The 23083-nt window shown below is 33.9% G+C and overlaps 1 long non-coding RNA gene across 1 annotated transcript; it reads right to left on the reverse strand.

Annotated features, from left to right (window-relative positions):
* Nucleotides 1-6849: 6849 nt before the first annotated feature.
* LOC143245546 (uncharacterized) lies at nt 6850-22796 on the reverse strand. Its single transcript, XR_013025637.1, has 4 exons — nt 22068-22796; nt 19815-19916; nt 17647-17708; nt 6850-6949 (listed from the first exon to the last, which is right to left on the reverse strand). It is a non-coding gene; the product is annotated as an uncharacterized LOC143245546 (long non-coding RNA).
* Between the last annotated feature and the right edge of the window lie 287 nt (nt 22797-23083).

The raw sequence follows: 23083 nt of genomic DNA on the forward strand, positions 1-23083 counted from the left end.
TAGGGGCTGTAATAAGCCATGGTGGGATGGGCCAACCTGTGGAATCTGCAATGTTATCCAAGGACAGACCCAATTCATCCAATTTGAATGATTATTTGAAAGATATTCATTGAATAAAAGACGGTACTTACAATCTGGAGTATCTGCCTTTTTTAGGTGACTGAAAGAAAGGTCACATTTAGGGGCTGTAATAAGCCATGGTGGGATGGGCCAACCTGTGGAATCTGCAATGTTATCCAAGGACAGACCCAATTCATCCAATTGCGCCCGGATGCGAACACCAAACGGAGCAATGACAGATCGTCTGTTCTGAAAAAGTACTGCCCACCGAGGAAGGAAAACACATTTCCAGGTGGGATGCTTTGGTAAGGAATGAAGTTTCGAAGTATATTGTAAAGATAGTTGCAAACAGCGAAGGTGTAGAGAAGGTACATGAGATTCAATGTATATACTTTGAACTGGAGAGGTACGGAAAGCCCCAGTGCAGAGTCAAAGTCCTTGGTGATGAATGGGGTCCAGCATCTTTAAGGCTGAGGGTCTGGCAGAGCCATAGACCATTGATGCATAATCGAGTTTCAATCTAATAAGAGCACGATATACCTTTAACATTGAACAGCAATCTGCCCCCCAACTGGTAGAAGAGAGAACACAGAGGATGTTCAGTGCTCTTGTGCATTTGACCCGAAGCTGCTTTAAGTGTGGTATAAAGGTCAGTTTACGATCAAAGATAAGCCCCAAGAACTTGGTCTCTGGGACCACTGGCAGCAAAACTTCACCGATATGAAGTTCAGGATCAGGGTGAATACCCCGTCGACGGCAAAAGTGCATGCATACAGTTTTGGAGAGAGAGAAATTAAAGACGTTCGCCAGAGTCCACTTCCGTACACAATTGAGGGCAATTTGTAATTGCCGCTCAATATATCTCATGTTTGACGACTGACATGAGATGTGAAAGTCGTCGACATACAGCCCATTCGCAACAGTGAGAGGGAGTTGTTCAGTGATGGCATTTATCTTTATACTGAAGAGTGTAACACTCAATACACAGCCTTGAGGGACATCAAGTTCCTGTACAAAAGAACGGGAAAGTGTCGAACCCACACGAACTTAGAATCTCCTGTCCATTAAAATTTTTTTAATAAACATGGGTAGATGGCTACGTAACCCATATGTATGGAGGTCTCGCAAAACGCCATACCTCCATGTTGTGTCGTAAGCCTTCTCAATGTCAAAGAATATTGATACAAGATGTTGGCAATTGAGAAAGGCTTCTCTGATAGATGTTTCAAGACGAATTAGGTGGTCTGTGGTGGAGTGCTGTCGACGGAACCCACACTGGGTGGGCGAGAGGAGGTTGTTTGATTCAAGGAACCAAACAAGACAAGCATTAACCATCCTTTCTAATGTCTTACAGAGACAGCTCGTCAATTCAATTGGACGGTAGTTTGAAGGAATCTTGGGATCTTTCCCTGGCTTAGAGAAAGGCAAAATAATAGCCTGGCGCCAAGCATCAGGAAAAACATTCTCCTGCCAGATCCGATTGAAAACAATCAGAAGGACATCAAGAGAAGCAGGAGATAGATGGTGCAGCATGTCATAATGAATATCATCAGGTCCAACAGATGTACTTGCAGATCGATGAAGGGCCATTTTTAGTTCCACCAGGGTAAAGGTACAATTATAGTCAAAGAAACACTCAGTTCGAAAAGAAAGAGGTGATCGCTCTGTCCGAGTCTTGATGGCCAGGAAGGTGGAGGAACAAGCAGAAGTGCTAGATACCCGGCAAAAGCTTTCACCTAGAGTGTTAGCGATGTTCCGAACATCAGTCACCTCCTGACCATCAGAGAGTAAGATCGAGAGGGGGACAGAATTGTAGTGCCCATTAACCTTTCAAATCTTGTCCCATATGATCTTGGAACTGGTGGTAGAAGATACGTTGGTTGTGAACTTAATCCAAGATTCCTTCTGGCTTTGACGTCTTACCCACCTAGCATGTGCAAGGGCCCGTTGGAAAGCAACCCGGTTTGAAAGTGTGGGATATCTACGAAAAGTATCCCAGGACCGCTTTTGAGCCTTCCGTGCTAAGTGGCAAGCAGGATTCCACCACGGACGAGGATATCGTGGAAAACGCGTCGAGGTTTTAGGAATACACTGAGCAGCTGCATGTGTAATACAGTCAGTTACCGCTGCTACACAGTCGTCCATTGATGGCTGATTTACGATGGCAGGATCAAGTTCTGCGAGAGCAGTGAAAGTGGATTAGTCTGCCTGATCCAGCTTCCACCGGGGCACGCGGGTAGTGTGGCATCGACCACGGCCAGTCTCTCTCAAAAGGATCGGAAAATGATCACTGCCTTGTGGATTACTGTCAACCCTCCATGAAAAATGGGAGAATAATGAAGGGGAGCAAACTGAGAGATCAATAGCAGTAAAGGACTGACTAGGTGCATGAAAGTAAATGGAAGAACCAGTATTGAAAAGAGAAAGATTGTGATCAGAGAGCATCCGCTCTACAGATCGGCCCCTCCCATCAATAATAGCACTTCCCCAGAGGGGATGATGTCCATTAAAATCCCCTAGGATTAGAAATGGAGATGGCAATTGTTCAACGAGAGCATCAAGATCTGATTGATCATATATCTCTCCAAGGGACAGGTAGAGAGAACAAACATTGATGGTATGACCCAAGGAAACACAGATGGCTACGGCCTCCAAGGGTGTGTTGAGTGACAAAGACAGGGTGAGCACGTGTTGATCAACCAACAGTGCCACCCCCTCCATGCACTCGTCCATCACACAGCCTGTCATTTCTGTACAGAGAAAACTGCCTAATAGTGACTGTATCAGCAGGTTTTAGAAATGTTTCTTGTAAGGAAAAACAAACAGGATGGTAGGAAGCAATCAGCGTTTTGATATCATCCAGATTAGAACGTAAACCTCGACAGTTCCATTGTATCAAGGAGGCCATTTTTAAGAACGGGTAGGTAAAATGGCTGGAGAACCCTTCGGTTTACGACCACGTCTTTTTTCTTTACTGTCTTTAGTTGGAGGAGGTCTATCAACCTCCATGGATCTTGCTCTGGGTCGGGTGAGCAGGTTTTTGTTATTGGAAGGGGAATCCAGTGACTGAGGACGCGAACGAATAATTGTTTTGTCTCTTGTGGTGGGAGAAAAAGATGTATCAGAAGAAATGCCTGTATTTGAAACTGAAGGACGTGGATCTTGAGGTTTGTTTGAAGGTATGGGAGGAACAGAGATGGGTGTGGAAGTCGATTCATCAACCTTTTTAACCACGGAGGTCAAAAGGCTTTTCATTTGTTTTGAAAACGATTCTCTTGGAGGCACAGAGAGATCTGTCTGCACTCCCACTGTAGTTGTGGAATGAAGTGCAGCAGCATATGTCCGAGATGGAGTTGTGGACAGTGATTTCCGAGCCTCAGGATAACTAATGTTATGTGTCGTTTTCAAATGCTGCACCTCTTTTTCTTCCAACCATTTTGGGCAAGAATGAAAGTAAGAGGGGGTGAGAACCATTGCAGTTTACGCAATGTGGGTTCATGTCACAGTCATAGGCATCGTGGTCCTTGCCTCCACAACGAGCACATGTCAGGGAACCACGACAAGATGTCTTTGAGTGACCGAACCACTTACACAGGAAACAACTGAGAGGGTTTGGAGTGTATGGCCGTACCTTGCAATTAAGATAACATGCCTTGATGGTGGCAGGTGGACGTGGTGATGTAAATGTCAGAATGAGGACATTGGTCGGCATCATGATTCCATCTTTGTGAGTGGAGATACACCTCACTGCAGAAACTCCTTGAGTGGAGAAACCAGAGAGAATCTGACTCGGGAATGTTCCTCAAATCCCTCTAAACAATAACTCCTCGTGAAGAATTCAAAGTTGTATGAGGTGTAACCTCAATAGGTATATCTGCAATTGCCTTTGAATTCAAGAGGAGTTCACTATGTTGAGATGTGAATGTTTCCACCAATATGTAACCAAATCAAAGCTTCTTTAGTGACTTCAGAGAGCCAGCAAGTCCCTCGAATCCCTTGTTAATGTAAAAGGGAGACATTTGCCCTAAAGGTTTCTCTGAAAGAGAATGTAGGATAAGAAAATAAGGTACAACAGGTAGTACAGATGTTGAAGATTGCTGCTCAGAAACTTCAAGATGTGGTAATATTGAATTTTTTTCACTATTTTATTTACATTTGTATTTGGAGGATCCATAAAAAAAAAGGAAATTTCAGTGCCCAATGAACCCACCCACCATGGACCCGACAAGGGGGTGCACTACAATATCAAGCAAGGATACTGCAGCAATGCCAGAGTTTCATGAGCACTATACCCAAACACCAGCATCAGACACAATGTCCACAACACCTGCAGAGAACTTCCAATACTGGTACTTGGTTGACCCTAGCCCAAGTGGACCAGCAGATTGACCCAAGGGGGGGCCACCCAAAGACTGCTCGTCTACAGGAATTCACAGCCGAAGAGGTGTGTTAGGGTTGGACCCCTCAACCACCAGGATCCTCTCCTCCCCTTCAAGGGTCACCATGCACAGCAAACACATGGGTGGATGTTTAGATCCCAGAGAAGGTAAACTGAAAGAACAGTACCTTCCCTGGGAGGTGTCCTCACCACGTACAGGAATCCACACCAAAAGAAACTCTTTTTAAAAATAATAAAAAATTAGTCCCATGGTTTTTCAATTTGAACTTTACTTCAGATCTTCACCGCCGGGGAACTTCAGCTTGCTAATACATCAGCCATCACAAGTTACTGTTGAAACCACTCGTTTTTCACTCCACAATAACTTAAATTTGGATTCCTTATCCACCACTTTTTGCCTTAGACTAACTGTTTAAGTTATATTCTAAAGACAGTTGGTACGGGTATTAAAACTTTAATTAAAACAAGAGAGTTTGCAAACCCATACCAGTGGGTTTCTCAACATCATTTTGTAAAAATCTGATCTTCTTTAGTATATGTTTAAGCAACCTAAAATTACATGTATTAAAACTACTGAGAGGAAGGAGAACATGAAGACACAAACCATGGTATTCCCAAGGGCTTATTTTTCTCTCACGAGATATAAAACTAAGTTCTGAGATGAGAGGAAATGTTTTTACAGAATTTTATGGGTACTTCAACTACTGTCTTGACTTCATAGAGCCAAGCAAAAAAAGTTAAAAAATTTTCTTAAGAGTTTTCATTCATACAAAATCTTGAATATTGATTCTAAATTAATATTGTTATAAAATTTGATGTGCAGATGTGTACATAAAAGATCACAAAGGGGTACTAATAGGGTTAAACTACTCTTCAAACAATCCTTTTTTGAAAATTTTTATTCTATAGGGTCATATCCATATGGTTACAATAAAATTTAAACTAATTGTTTCTTACCATCCCGAGTATTTGCTTTCAGAGAATGCTGAATAAATCGTGGTGGTAGGTTCATCACTGAGAATACTGATTGAGAAGACTCTGATAGCTGATCACTGGAAGTGGCCCGCTGTCCTGGTTGTTTTTTTTGCATTATTAATTTGGAAAAATCCTATAGATATATTAAAACATGACTGATATACAGTATTGACAATTTTACAACTACGATGTACAAATATAGAAAACAAACCTTTTGTGTTATAAGATAGTAATAATAAACTGAAGAGGACAGGATCAGTTTGATATATTTCAAAGCATCTAAAATCACAAGATATGCACATTTAATTACACTACATCCTCAAATTCACTTAACATTGTAGAAAGAGGAATTTAGTCCGATACAATTTGTTAACCACCTGTTTTGTAAAATAAAATAACATTCCTCGGGGTTAGTGGTTTGTTATTTAGTGTAGACATATGAATAAAAGTTTATCAATTCACTTTAAATATCTTCTAGCATAATGAATGAATCATCTGTGTCCTCTTAACACTTCTGGAACATTCTGTGAGAAATCAATATTGGTAAATTCCAATATTCCTTGATTTTATATTCAACAGAAAAGTGTGTGCGTGTGTGTGTATTTGAAACCAATATACAATTTCTTTGTGAATACAAAAAAATTAAAAATACTGGAATTTATAGGTACTGAATTTTCATAAAAAGTATTCATGATTTCAGTTATTAATATTAACTATTATTTATTGCCTTATTTATCACTGCATATTTTAAAGACATTAAATTTTCTGGAAAAATGGTTTCTTTCCTCTCTCTAGCTATAATCTAACAATCTGTCTCCTTTATGGTGCCAAAATTGTACATTTGAAATTTTGAAACCAACCAGAATAAATACCTGTCATACTTTCATACTCTGTAGCTTTATGATATAACATCACACCACAAATTCAAAGTAATATTTAAAAATCAAGAGACAAACTAAAAACAGTCAAATGTACCAGAATTGCCCATCAATGATTTGACTTATCATAAAAATTTAACTGAGAAGTTCTGCATGCTATAACTAATATAATTATGTTTGTTAGATATACTTAAATAATTCAAATAAAAAAACTAAATTCTGAGCTTTAAAATCATTCAACATATTTGCATTGTGAAACATGAAAGTAAATGATTCCAAAACATGAGATATATTTTCTTATTAATTTTGTTTTCAAAATCACATAACAGCAGATGCTAAAAAGTTTACAGTAGTTTCCATGTCAAGCTAAATTTACAACTCGGTTTGGAATCACCTACTTTCAGCACGAAATTAAAGTTGTGCCTATTGTGAAATTACTTGAAACACCAAACAGAAGTTGACTCCAAATTACATAATAATGGCAAAATGATTGTCATTCAACTCAAAACTAGCACCAGAAGCTAAAACCCTAAATATTCACACAATTATTAATGGGTTACTCTTACATTTGGTACTTTTTTGTCCTTGTAGTTTATCACAAAGATATTTTACACATTCCTGAGGTTCACTGGTAACACTGTAAAATAAAGAATAAATATCTTAGCAACAAGGCCCACAATCACTTTTACCTTCCTAATATATATATGTTCTTCCTGAAAAACCATTACATAAATAAAAACATTTGAAACTGTACAGTAATTATAGACCTTGAACTTAAGTATCAGGGACCCAAACACTTTTTACATAAAATCTATTCTCATTACATACTAATTGTAGTATAACACTTCAATGTTTCCTGACTGGAATGATTTACCCCCCCCCCTTTTTTTACCCATTCCTTCACAAGGTTCACGTTATTTTATCAATAGTACAGGATTGTGAAGACAGATGTCGCTACATGTAAGACAGATTTCTATATATAAATTCAGTAGAAATTAGACAAAATTTCCACTCCAGCATCATACACCAGAGAGTACAGATGTCACACTAATTAATCAAACAAACAAAAATACAGTTAACATACTATAACTTTACTGAAATTAAATGATAATGAGAAAAACACTTTTAGATAATTTTAATTAGCAACTTCCACATTCCTCCATATTTAAAATTTGGGCATTTAAAAAACAGTTACTGCAAACTAACAATCCTACACTAAGAAATATTCTGGTTTTAAATAAGCTGTTACACAGTTCCCTTTGGTGTTACATAAACAGAAATATAAACAATTTTAAAATTATCTTCCTGGGAACTTGTACCCAAGCTTATGAAACATAACCGTTATGGGTTCCTATTTTAATTTGTACATATTCTTTGGCTAGAAAGAAATGGATGATTTAATTGACATGACAGATTACCCGAGAGCAGTGACTGCATCAAATAAGGTCAAACTAATAAATTAATCAAAATTACGACTTAACTTAATGTCACGATTATAAATTCTTCCAACTGTTATTAAATGGAAGAGAAATTAACAGATAAAAATCAGAGTATCTTATTCTTTTGACAACCTGTTAATCAAAATTACAATTAAATTTATTGTCATGAAAACAACTAACTATTCAAATTGAGGGTTTCTAATTATCACAAACTTGGATTATTCCAATTATCCATGTAACTGAAATACTGCTGTCATACTTGTTTGATGTTAACCACAAAGCTATGCGATAGGCTAAATTTGAAATGCTGAAAAAAAAAAACCAATTAGCTCTATGGTGACACCTATCACCATCCTTTAGTCTTTTACTACCAACAAGCAGAAAGGCAACACTCACCACCACCCCTTATTTTAAGGCTGTTAAGTAGTAGCCCTGCTTATATGTACCACAGTTTGAAGAAATGAAAAAAATAGGGCTCTCATTTGATCAATCAGCAAATGCTGGTAACTGCCCAGCTTTATCCAAAAAATCTGATTACACGTGTTAGCCTCTAACTTAACAACTAATTTTCTTCAGTTTTAACAGCACATAATGCAAGTTAGGCTACAGTGTATGATGAATGATCTTTGGTCTGTCACTAAGTTACAAAATGCCTGAAATAGTGAGTTATTTGACTGAAACTGTCTGTTATATCAGTTTTAAAGTTTTTTTGTTATTAAGTAATAACAGATACACTGTATATTCTGAAGATAGAATTACTAAGAAGTAAAACTCTTATTTGTATTTACCAAGAATGAGGCCTTCCAGTGATGCTAAACTGTAACAGACTCAGATTCAAAGCAAAATTTCAAATATTGAAACCATTAAAAGTACCAAGTAAAGAAAATGAGAAAAAAACATTCCACTCCAACAGCATTAACAAAACAGTATAGATGTTATACCAATGAAACAAATATGACAAAGTAAGTTAAGAAATAAACTTCAAGAACTAAAGAATTACAACTAAATCATCTTCACACAATACAATGAATTAAATGTATATTATAATGCTGTCAGAGATAGAGCATGTGTGTAGAAAGACTATGGCAACAAGATTTATGAAACACAAATGACAAAAAACAACACTGAACAAGCCTCAGGAAACACACACCTCTCTTTACATCTACTCACAAATTTGAACCTAGAGTACCATTAACAATCCAATGCAGAATAAGAAAACCCATGTGCCAACACTTATTACATGCAAGTGCAGAATATTTTGGTCTACATAAATCATTATTTTTTTAATTTACAGATGTGAACTGGGCAGATCAGAGGCCATCACTCAATCAAGAACCAACATAGATTGTGATGGAAAGGAACCATGGAAAGTGACTGAGGTGGTGTTGGAAATACCTTGAGGTGCATGGATAGAAGAGTCGGTGTTCAACTAGATAAGCATCTTCATGGTCATTTAAATGTTCAGTTTAAACAACAATAAGCAACCTCCGAAAAGAGTTATACTGACTAACAGACAATGATTCACTGGATCAATGTTATACCAAATATAAATTTCTACAGAAAAGTTTAAAGGCTTGACCGATTATCTTATCTAGATTAAAGCAAATTAAGTGTACATACAACTTTTCTGAAAGCTGGTTAGTTGGTGATGGGATTTCAATCAAGGAAAGACAATATCCAAGAAAGATACAATTTTCAGATAAAATGGTGTAAAAATATTGACTGTCTGTCTCATGCAGGTCTAGAAGGAAAGAAATAAACTACAAGGTTGTTGAATGTGATGCAACTACAACCTGAAGAATAGACTCTTTGGGACTGATGAATAAACCACTGATGATAAACTGAGGAAAATAAATTCTGAGAATGAAAATAGGTAAAACATCTCAACTAAGACGAGGAGTGCATTATTTAAAAATACCAGTCCATAAATCAAAGGATTCACTTGTGGGAAATTTTGCAACATGTTTATTAGCAATGGCTCTATAGCTGCAACTGTATTAGCTTTAAATAGTAAGAAAAGTAAGAAATTTGCTCTCAAAGATGAAAGCAAAAAAAAAGATGGGTTGATGCACAGAGCAAGTAGTCATAAAAATCAAGAGGAAACTGAAACTCAATTACTACAAAGTTTCTCTTTTCAACATGTGAATAACTGAAAAATAAGCAATAACATCCCTTGGGAACAGATTTCATGTAGAAACAGACATTTTGTAATTGCTTCAAATATTTTCACAATTTTGACCAGGAAATCAACAGCAGGAAATTTTCACCATCAGACACCAAGCTCACATTGAAAATGAAGCAAGAAACACAATACTATGAAGACAATAAACCTAGAGCAGAATTTAGAAGTACAAATAATCCAACCCTCATCTTTGTACCATAAGCCACATAAAAAACAACTACTGAAAAGATCAGTTGAGCAGATATCTTATGGGTAATATACGAGTAAAATCAATATTCTCTTTGTACCTTGTTTCACATAGTAATGTATACATGAATATTCATTATTTATTAACAATTTTTATCAATTATGAAGTATAATGTTTTGTCGTTTTCTTTGTATAATTAAATTACTAAATGACTTTATATTTCAGGTTAAACTTGAATAAAACTAATTGACTATTAAATTGACTGCATTCTAATTCTCCTGTGTATAGAACAATCCAAGTGCTGACGCAAAACAAGTTACTGTATCAACGTTTTGGAGAAAATTTTCTTTCCACTATGAACTACACACAATGTACTGTTATACAAACAAAATGTAGAACTTCTATTATAAGTTGCACAAAACAGGTTATGGCTTACGCTGCCAAACATGGAGGAATCTTAGCAGTTAAATCCATACAAAAGGTATGCAAGGTTTAAGGAATACAATATTCAAAACAACGAGAAAACACAATTGACCAAGTTATACTAAACAAGTTAAACCTAAAATATTAATCTATAAAGCATTCAGTAAAATACATTTATTATAAAAAAAATTTAATACAGCTAAAGGTTGGTATTTTTTTAGTTACTTATTGTTAATAATTCCATTAACTATTCAGGACTTTAATAACTAGTGGTTGAAACATCAACATACAAATTATTGATTTTGCTAAACACGATTTAATTTTCTTAAAGTATATTTGCGAAGAAAAAAGTTAGTGTTGATTTTTAACATTTTCTGATAAATTTTATACTTTAAGCCTTCTTAGTACTTCTACCTCTGACATGAATACAACTATCTTTAAAATAACAAACATGGAGGCTTACACGTACAACAGCTACGCAGATATAACCCAACTCGTCGTACCTTCGAGACAAACCATAACAGCGTTCACCCCTGTCTACGCGCACCATGGACTGGGCTGCAACCAAAACAGCCGACCAAGATGGGAGCTAGTTACTGTTAAGAGCTACGTACCTTTACAACTCGACAAAACGCGAAAGCAGCTGTCGCTCGACAAGACTTTGGAGAAAACGTTTGAAAAAAAACTCCAAACCGCTCATCGTGAAGGAAATAACTTGAAACTACATAACAATTGCTTTACTTGAGGGCATTAGAAGATTAAAAAAACACGAAAAAAAACTATTGAAACATCGCTAACACTGTCGTAACTTCCTCCTGCGACCAAAAGACAAACTGAAACATCCAGCAACCGGGCTCAATGAGGCACATCATACATAGACTACGTCAGGCGACGTTGTCAACAAACCAACCGGAGAGTGGTGCCACCACAGTCACGTGACTTGACAAGTCTCCATTTCACAGCATTACCCTTTGTTTCTTTAAATTTTTTTCTTATTTTAATGGTCTGTAATGACCTTGGAAAACTAAAAAACTAGTTACTGCGGGTAATTCTTCAGAAACTAAAATAAAACGGCAACATGTCTCATATTATGATTTCATACACGACAACTTAACACTATTTGAACCATTGCCACAACTACAAAACTCCACTGAATGGTGTAAAACATGTCAGGAAAAGTACTAGCTATACAAATATATACAATCAAAACTATAATAAATCAGTTACCGCACAACAGTTTTTTTCAATTTTAACTTGTTTAATATTAAGATGAATATACTTAAAAGTGCATTAAACATTAATCTAGTTTACACCATAAAAGTTCTTCGTCCAACCAATGATATAAATAGCATTGAAGGAAAGGCCTAGTCAAGTATGGATAAGACAAATAGTGTGGTCGACGTTTTTTTTTTTTTTTGGTTTTTTTCTCACTAATAAAGTCTTCTGAACAACAAAAAGATCCAACGAGTTCTAGCGCTGTAAATCATAATTAAATCACACACATCAGATTTGGGTAGAAAAGAAGTATCGGGTCACCATAACGCTAATACATAATATAGTAACATACTTAGTTTTACATGCAGTGTGATGTTTGCTAACAACTTTAAAGCCGGTATCAACATACAGTTATAATTTATTTAATTCCATTCATTCCGTGCGGGACCCGGCATGGCCAGGTGGGTCAGGTCACTCGACTCGCAATCAGAAATACACACTCGAATCCCCGTCACACCAAATATACTCGCCCTTTCAGCTGTGGGAGCATTATAATTTAACGGTTAATCCCACTATTCGTTGGTAAAAGAGTAGCCCAAGAGTTGGCGCGATCAAGGTTTTAAAAAAATGCATTTTCGAAAAAAATATGTATAGTATATTTCACAACTTGGTGCTAAACGAGAAATCCCAAATGGTCTATTTCTGAATAACTTGTTCGCTATCCATTTCAACAGAGAATAAGGTACGAGCACAGACAGGACGTAGCGTTATCATTATCAACAGGAAACACAACGCTTTCTGATTATCTTAACAGTACCCGAACACGCATGCGTTTGAGATTACGAAATACGTCATCATAGCACTGACTTGTAGGAACGCAGAAATCAATAGCAAGCTTTAAGCTAAATCGAAGAAAGAACCATGTATAAATAAATACACATGGGATTCAAGAAACTCCCTTGATGTATATATATTTTGTTTTTATTTGAAAACACGCTGTGTTTTCAACCAAACTTTTATCCATCCCCAAAAATACATGAACTACTTTTTTTTGCAAATCCACGGCCATTTTTCGTTCAAGGGGTAGTATAAAAATTATGCCTTAATTAGTAAAAATGATACACATGTTTTCATATACTTCTCTTCCATTATGTCGCAATATAAACGTTTTCAAAGGAAATAATGAGAGCTAAATACAACAACAAAGTAACGTGTCATTTTGCTCTGAGTATACGCCTTCCGGAAGTTTTAACGAAAGGACGTCCAAACTAATCCGTAATTTCTCGTTTTCTTTCAATATTTGTGGTGCAGACTAGTGAATGGTATTTACACATTTTGATAAGAAAGATTTGAAAGAAAACGAACTTTACGTTACATATACATATTAGTGTTATTATTATAAGCAACATTTCCTAATGTCAAACAATTGGGTGTCTTAACCTTAAGAAAATCGATTATAAACACTAAATAAATATCTGGAATGTAAAGGTCGTTTCTGCTAACCATTTAATCAAAATGTGTGATTTTGTCAACTAGCATCCATAATTTCGGAAACGACAGTTTGAATGTATCCTAGTCGAGTGGACATTTACGAGATACTGGAGAAAGTTGACAGTTTTATGGTATCTGAAAAACTTAAAACAAGTTTTCTTTAACTGTAACTTGTCTTAAAGTTGCGTAAGATAGCAAGAAAACAAGTTGGTACTTTACCTGTATTTCACATTCAAATATACTCAGACATGTATTACGTGCCTCGGCCAGGGTCATGCGCAACTATTCCAATTAAAACATGATTTCATTGGTTTCATTCAGCCCCAACAGAATGCCGATAGCTATCGAAGTGCGTTCGTTAGGTACCGTTCATACAATTAATTACCTTGCATACTGAACATAGGCTTAATTTATCTGCAAATAATTTGGTACATGTGGATTTCTTTGTTTATTTTTGGATATTTCCACATATGTCCTCAATTCAACGTTGGTAATTTTTAACCACAACCACAAAGTTCACATCATGACATTTTTTTTTTTTTTTTCGTACCGCAGATGAAAAACCTGCTGATTCTTAACCCGGTACAATAACCATAACGCCACGTTCGGCTACACAAGTGTACAAAAAAAGTCAAGAAAGGTTGATTTTTTAAAAAATCCATTTTATTTTGAATTCTTAAAAAAATATTCATTTGAATTCCAAGTTAACGAATTTTTAAGAAATTACATTTTTTGTTGTTTATAGACTGAGCCTAGTTCTTCCTCAGCTTTTTTAAGAAATATTTTTATGCAAAGAAACACACAGTCATACAATGACGTTATAACACAACAGTAATCGGTCTAACAATATTAACAAATGCAAATATATATCAACTTAACTACAGGGCTGAAAAGTTACACACAGACAGCAAACAAAAACAAACTAATACAATATTAAACAGGGTAAACAGATGTTCACAACGTTTCATGAGAGTACCCGCCTCTACTTGGGTGATGATAAACTTCATTTTTAATTGCGCCATTATGACATTTTGTCTTGGGGTTTAATAACGCCTTTATTAAACTGTGAATTCTGCCGATAACGACTTAAAGAAGCCCATGCCCTTTCATGTTGGGGGTATTAGGACAGGACTAAGTCTGGGTAGTTTCGTAATGTTTTCTTTTTGTCTCCAATGCCGTTAACACAAATTTCAACTTGATTTGAGAATTCGTCACAGTAGCGTTAAAGTTCACAAAATAAAATCAATAAATTATATTTTCAAAATGTAAATACCTTTTATTATCACCGTTTTATTAAATATGAAATTTATGATCACGATAGAAAAGATAGAACTGTATATTTTTGCTAAACTTTTTTTAGAGCAAAGTCAAATAGAATTATGCGGAAAAGCCTAACTTCAAGTATTACAAATGAATTAGAAGATTACCATTTACAAAGCTTATGGTGTTTTTGGTGGATTTTTCTTTTTTAAATATTAACAAAACACGAACGATGAGTAATTTATACAAAATAAATGGACTTGGTTCAGACAAAAAGCTAGAACACAGGTAGGTGATGCAACACTTTGCTCACATTGGCTCTCAATGTATTCCCGGCCACGTATCCACTCTGTGTAAACAACAATTAACACACGGTTCAGTGGAAATTTAAACAAAACTTAACTATGAAAAACTACCTGCCGTTTTTCGGATTACAAACATACATAAAGATACAGGGCGTATTTTCATGGCAGTACTGGAATGGGGTAAGGGGACCTCCATCTTTACCTATTTTTCAGTAAATAAGAAAATAAGTAACAGGCATAATGCATCGATAATGTCTCGATGCTTACTGACCAGACAAATATGTTTAATATTGTATATGTTTAATACTGACCAGACATATTTTGTGACCAGACTGTAGGCAATAATTTGATCATATAGTTTAATGACGTAACCATTGAATTATATGTAAAGTCCCGTAATTTTAGTGTTTTAACAATTTAAATGAAGTATCTAACCGAACAATACACACCCACACATGTTCCTTCGTCGGCTGTAAAATATAAATGGTAAAATGTTAGTTTCATGTAGAAGGTCCACTCTTAGCGACCCATATTATTAAATATGTAGAAAGCTATCTGACATCTTTAAAAATATTCACATCAATACTTCATTGATTTGTTCCAAATATTCGTATTTTTCTTGAACATGAAAACATTCATAGGAAATACTATATAGAAACGACAGTATAATTATTTTAGATTAACATTCTTACAGGAACTTCTATATAGAAACGACAACGTAATCTGCTATAGATTCACGGTTAATAAGTGGGCTCCTTCCTCAATGATAATTCACCTTCTTTCCTTGTTTTATATGAATATTTTTCTATTTTGTTTATTTATTTGGAATTTGTACAGTAACACAAACTTCAACTCAGTACTGAGTCCACCAAACATCTGTCTTCATATTTAATGCAAAATGCTACAGAAAACTAATTGACATACATTACACACAATGTTATATCTCAAATGCTATACCTCAAGTCTCTTGGGTATAATGTATTGCACAATAATAAAAGGAGAAATGAAACTATAAACTTGACAAGTTCCATCCAGTACAAATACTTGTCTGAGTGCACAGTTCCATTAATCTGTGGAATGCTAAGATCTAAGCAACCATCCAACCTATATCATTTTTTGTTTGTTCTTTTCTTGTTGTTTCTGTCAAAATCTCATCCAGATTAATTGCATCACTTCTCAGCAATGCTAACATTGTACAGAATATTAAGGGAGGAGGAGTACAATGTTTCAACAGAACACAAACTTGATAATATAATAGGACTAACCAGGAGGATGCAACTGTTCTGACAGAACACAAACTTGATAATATAATAGGACTAACCAGGAGGATACAACTGTTCTAATAAAACACAAACTTGATAATATAAAAAGGACTAACCAGGAGGATGCAACTGTTACAACAGAATACAAACTTATATAATAAGTCTAACTGGGATACAATTTTTCCACCAGAATATAAACTGAACAATATATAGGCTTACTGATAATATTGTATTTAATTCCTTGACATGGTAATTAAAAAGAATAACCTATTGTCTAAAACAAATAATAAAGGACACAATGTTTCAATATTGACATAGTAATATATGTTTTAGTTTCCCAAATTCAGTAATGAGGTTTCTATATTTGTCTTTTTTTTTTGCTCTGTAAAGGGAGAGATGTGGTGGTTCTAACTCCCTGTATCCCCTCTTTCTGTGTATTCACTTACAGATGTATTATTTACCAAACATTAGTACAACTATTTTGTCTGGTCAGTAAGCAAGCTAACCATTCACAAAATTGAGATTCTAGGACGCTGGGATGTTTATTGCACTGTTTAACAAATAATTGACAAATACCCAGAGTCCAATGCATCTATGTTGTCAATAATGTTCCTTCATTTATCAGTAACCCTTTTTTATACTATCCCACCATGTTATTGTTGAAAATAAATTCCTATTGTACTTGAAAAACACTGGAACATCAAATTACAGATTCTTTAAGCATCTGATATGCATATTAATATCAAAAAACAACTTCAAATTTATCAACTCAACAGAAACATTTTTACATGCTTAACTAGTTAAAACAAATCCACATATTACAACTTTAATTCAAACAGGAAAAACAAATAGTTTCTGATAATGCACAGGAAAAAATTCCTGAATACATTTTAAACTATAGTTTTGGAAAATGGCATCAACTTGTAAGTGCATTATGACAGTTTCTACACAGTATCTTTCCAAGATCACATCAAATACTCTACTAGACTTTATCTGCTAAGTGTAAAAACAAAAAGTCTACTTATCAACTAAACACTAGCCACCAGGTGGAACTAATTTATGAATAGTAGCCTGGTCACTTTTCTCAATTCCTGTATATGCAAACCTTTTGTGACATAGAATATTTTCTGACATTGTATGTGAATGGTGAGGTATGGTTTGTTACAATATTCTTCATCTATCACCAAACTTAATGAAATCATAAACATTTATGCATTCAGCATTTTCTCTGCTTGATGCTTTGTTAAACATACATCATCCTAACTTTCAGACAAAAGTTATATTGTATTTGTGTTTAAGGTAAAAACGTAAAGCTTTTTTGCCACTGTCTCTAATATTCAACTACTGAGAAGGGTAAAGACAACCAGTCAGCAGCACACAAATATTTTTGGTAAAGAAATGACTATCACTCTTATTTTGTAGTATTGCATGAATTCAAGGCTGGCTGCAAAATTCAGTGTTCAACTGTAGAGTCAAAACACACGTATGTTCTTGTGTCTACTCACATCACAAAGCTTATAAAATAAATCAAAATGCAATTATAAATACCTACTTAAAGCTTTCTACTTACCTTTCTTCAGCTAGACGTCTTGAAGAAATGTGCAACATCCACCAGTCCCTATTCTTTGTGCACTAAAGGTAAAGAAAGAAAACTCCCTATAATATAGTCTTCAAACCACAATCCCTTATAATGATGATGTAGACATCTCTAAAACTTAAAATCCTAACTAAAGCAGTCTGTAACAGAATAGTTTTCTATTCATCATAAATAAAGGAAGATTAATACAACATAAGCTGTTCACCTCAGAATTCCATATGCCTGAGTACAAAATAGTGCTTGTAATGCTTTACTGCTATAACATTACCCCATCAACTAAGATACCTTAATTTTACAACAAAATATAGTAATGATACAAAATAACCAAGTACCAAAAAATAACACAACAAAAAAATGTAATCTGCTGTTTACTAAAGAAATGTATGAAATACAAACTAATAAATGTGCGTGACCTGCGAACTACTACAGGCACAAGAAAAAAAAATGACTGCAACTCATGTAACTTGATGGCCACTACATAATACAAGTAACTTGTTAAAATAATATAAATGAGTCTCCGATCTCTATTAACACACAAGATACACAAACAGTTATAAATGTGCAACTTTACAACTGGTTTCAATTAGTTCAGTCTTAAACTTTCACAACCTAATTACGTTAATTATGTATATAGACAAAATAAACTGACCACTAAAAATTTACAGACCTAGAAAACTACTGAACTAACATTATGAAATAATGTTTATATACATCAATCTGAGAACCAATTAACTTTACTGTTCATAACCTGCTGTATATGCATTTTGTATGCTTCCAAGTATTGTATCTTAAACTGTGGTTATACTGAGATGAATACAGTCTGTTAGAGGTCTACCGACATGATTTACAGAAACAAGTAAACTGATATAATGTTATACTACTATAAATCGAAGTTATACTAAGACGAGTACAATTGTTAAGAGTAATACTGACACACTTCACAGAAACAAGTAAACTGATATAATGTTATACTACTATAAATTGAAATCATACTAAGATGAGTACAATCTGTTAGCGGTCTACTGACAACATTCACAGAAACAAGTAAACTGATATAATGTTATACTACTATAAATTGAAGTCATACTAAGATGAGTACAATCTGTTAGCGGTCAACTGACAACATTCACAGAAACAAGTAAACTGATATAATGTTATACTACTATAAATTGAAGTCATACTAAGATGAGTACAATCTGTTAGCAGTCTACTGACAACATTCACAGAAACAAGTAAACTGATATAATGTTATACTACTATAAATTGAAGTCATACTAAGATGAGTACAATCTGTTAGAGGTTTACTGACAACATTTACAGAAACAAATAAACTGATATAATGTTATACCACTATAAATTGAAGTCATATTAAGATGAGTACAATCTATTAGAGGTCTACTGACATACTTCACAGAAACAAGTAAACTGATATAATGTTATACTTTAAACTGAGGTTATACTAAGACAAATACACTCTGTTAAAGGTCTACCGACACACTTCACAAAACATAGTAAACTGATATAATGTTATACTTTAAGCTGAAATTATAATAAGATGAATACATTCTGTTGGGCAAAAAATGGGAACCACACTTGATGTCTCAAACAATAAAATGTGGTCATAAGGAAGGTTGAAACATTTAGTAATAATCTGCTGGGGTTTTCAAAGCTCATAAATATAATCTAACAATTTCTATTTAAAATATATTAGGTCTTTAAAGAAAATAAAAACAAAGTAAAAATGTAAACAGAAATGCTAAAATCACAATGGAGTATATTAATATTATTTACCACCAACCATAAATTACAAATTGAGACTTTAAAAAGCCTAATTATATTACATCAACACATGGATTAGCAACTTAACAAGTTTTAGTGGACTCAAGTAATCATTACCAGTCTTTATCAGGAATAATTAATGTTTGTATGACAATCATACAGAACAATAGAAATTTATTGGTTGGTTAAAGCATTAGATACAGTATAAAAACATTAACCCTACACCAGTTTTAGTGATGTACTTTCATGCAAATTTTAAAAATTCAATAGAACATTTTCAGGGATTTTTTTGGTTAATGACAACTGGACAAAATGGATCCAGTAGCTCTGGTTAGTAACATTTACATCACATCACCTCTTACTTGAAAACCATCACGACGGTCTTTCTGTTTTTTCTTTGGTGGTTGATAATCTTGCCAATCTTCCATAATGGAATCCAACCACTTTTCTCAGCCAAGTACAATCTATGCATTGTATGTAATTTAACATGCACTTGTGAACCAGACACATGATAACACTAACAATGCTAGACATTATAAAACTTATTAATTTTCATGGATGAACTGAAACAAAAGGGTTAAATTTACTGCATAGAGATCCCAGTGTCAATTACCAGAACAACAACCATCAACAACCACATCCAGTTCACAGATATATATGGATTAGCAAGTGTAACCATGCAATACAACAATTCCTTCATGAAAATCAACACAAGTAACTCAGACTACACATTTGTCAAGAAAAATTACAGTATTTGAAAGTTCAACCATCTTCATTAGTTTTGTAATTTAGTAAAATCCACTGCAGTGGTACCAATGTTGTGTGTGTGTGTGTGTGTGTGTGTGTGTGTATATAAACTGTCTAAGTAATGGGCTGTGTTTATAGGAAATTACTAATACTAATATATACATAGTTGAACCTTCCATGTTTTTTTGTTTCTCATAATGCTTGATCTCTTAGTTATTACAGTTGTTGCATGAACTTCAAAATGTGCTAAGTCTTTCTGTTCATGTATTTTGTAAGAAATTAGGTTCAACAATAATATAATACTGTTGTATGAAAACAGAAATGATACACAAAAGATTCAACACCAACAAAGTATTCTTATGAAAATAAAAATACAATAACTATTGCGTCGTTTAAATGGGGAAAATTCAGCTCTCTCTCTCTAATTTTGTATTTTTTTAGATTTAGCCAATAATCAAGTAATTTGCTTATTATGTTCTATTTGAGGTTTCCCCTAAGAGAAACAAATGTTAGTTAAACCTGGCAGCTACTCAATAGAAAGAGTTAACTCTTAAGAAGCAAGTCTACAGTAACATAGAAAAATATTAAGAAAAACACTTGTGTTAAGCCCATAAACCACCACCACCACCACTTGAACTTTTCAACAGCTACAAAAAAATTGAAACTTTTAGTCTTCAATCATGTAAATTTTTTTTTTTTATATACACTGTTTCTAGTAAGATATTACAAAAAAAAATAGTTAATTCAGAATATAGGTCTGAATAGTATGAATTGCATTTATAGCAAGGGTTTTATCATGCAACACTTATGCCAGCAAATGGCAAACAACTCAGAAAGACTTCACACGTATTCACTACATGTCAATGTTTTAAGTTGATTGTATATCAAATAAATATATTCACATAGAAAAGTAGCTGAAAGTTCCACAGACTTTCAAAACACACCAAGCTTCAACTATAATCTTAAATCTGTCAAAATTTGCATAGAAAAATTACAAAGAAAATAGTTAAGAACAGGCATACTTTATACTGTTGCTCAATTTTTTTTACATTTTCCCTTTTATAAGTCTAGAATAAAATTCACTGTTAAGTAAATTTTTTAATCTACATTAACTGACTGTACTTACTCTACTTATATATAGTTAGAAAGTAAACAAAAAAAAATACAACTTAAATTCTTGTGGGTCACTAAAAAACTAAATCATTGCACAAGTACCAACTTTGGACCAAATTGTTTATGTTTGTACAGTCTGATTTTTTTCTATACTGTAAGAACAATCTGAATATTTTACAGTATTACAAGTTTAGACAATAATTTAGTGGAAAAAATATATCAGGTTGCTTTTTTTAAAATTTAAACTTCCATAAAATAAGTTAAAACTGTTACTTCCATTGAAGACACTTTTGTTTTGCACTTATAGCATAAGATTTAAACCAAGAGGTTAAATTTAGACAAGTGTCATAACCAAGTTAAATTAAGTATACGTAACTTTATAAAAACTAATTTACCTATGTTAAGAAATCTTAATGATTTAAAAAACTTCAAGTACTTTATTTTGATTTATGCATAACAAGATACAAGACTTTAGCAACAAAACAAAAAAACTCTTAAGCTGTGAATATTTTGAGAAATTATGCCTTTCATAATTGCTATTTAAAGAAAAAATAGCTTGCAACTTCTATACTAATCTTAAACCTTTTTTCATGAAATAATGAAAGTCAGTACCTTGAAAAAATAGAAATACCAGAAGGACAACCAATTATATTACACTGCCAAAAAAATGTAATTAAAAAAAAAACAACACAAGCGACTAATTATTGCATAATACAAATACAAGACGTTTCTTAACTTTCTTAATGCATACTTACAATCACACTCAGCTTAGAACAAAATATAATGCGTTCAGGTAGCCTTTATAAATGGAATATTGGTTTCCACATTCCTTCAGGATTACACAAATGCTGTCAAACGTGTTTCCATTCTTAATGGCAATAGCATTAAAAAAAAAATCTTACAACTCTGACATTAATAACTGTCACCAGTGTAATATAAAATTATTCAACTGAAGAAACTAAATATTCATGTTGGTCAACTTAGGCCTAATTACAAATCCACCTACATTATTCATCAAACCCGCTTAAATACAAAAAAAAAAAAAAACACTTGATATTACACAGAGTGATTGAAATTAATAACAAATTAACTTATAACAAAACAGACTTAATTCACAAAAACATCTGTATTCATCTGGAGGAATATTTTAAAATTAGTATTATATCCAACTTGTATGACTATTTTTATCGTTTCATAAATTACTTTTTATGGATAATTATATACAAATTTCAATTAAAAGTTGACGAAAGAAGTATCTTTTATAAGAGTAGCAATATTTATTCTTTCTTTCTGCCAAAAATATCAGATACCCTTAATACTTAACATTTTATTTGTAAAAACAAATTTACGTTTTTTTTAAACATTAGTCATTGTTTTAGTTTTTATTTCAACTATTTCATCTCCTGTACAAAAACATTCTTTCCCAGTTGTGAAGTGATTACGTATATAGCATTTTCACTCTAATATAAAGACAATTTTATGTGTGTCAAAAGAGTCACGTACCTTCTACTTTATCCAAATACTGCCACGACGACCATTAGCGATAACGGAGTAAGTTTTCACTTGATGTAGGCTTAGGTTCTAGTACACGAGATATCCAGCTGATTGTCAAAAGGTACAGGTATTTTTAGTTACAGCAAGCCACGTATTCTAAAAAGTTTAATGTTGAAACGAAAACGTGGTCGCGCGCGTACTATATACATCAGGAGCCTACATTTGCACGCACCAACCAAGCACATGCAATCGATAGTCTGGGCTATGTTACGATTAG

This window comes from Tachypleus tridentatus, chromosome 2 (assembly GCF_004210375.1).
Source record: "Tachypleus tridentatus isolate NWPU-2018 chromosome 2, ASM421037v1, whole genome shotgun sequence".
In the NCBI taxonomy this organism is placed as follows: Eukaryota; Metazoa; Arthropoda; class Merostomata; order Xiphosura; family Limulidae; genus Tachypleus; species Tachypleus tridentatus.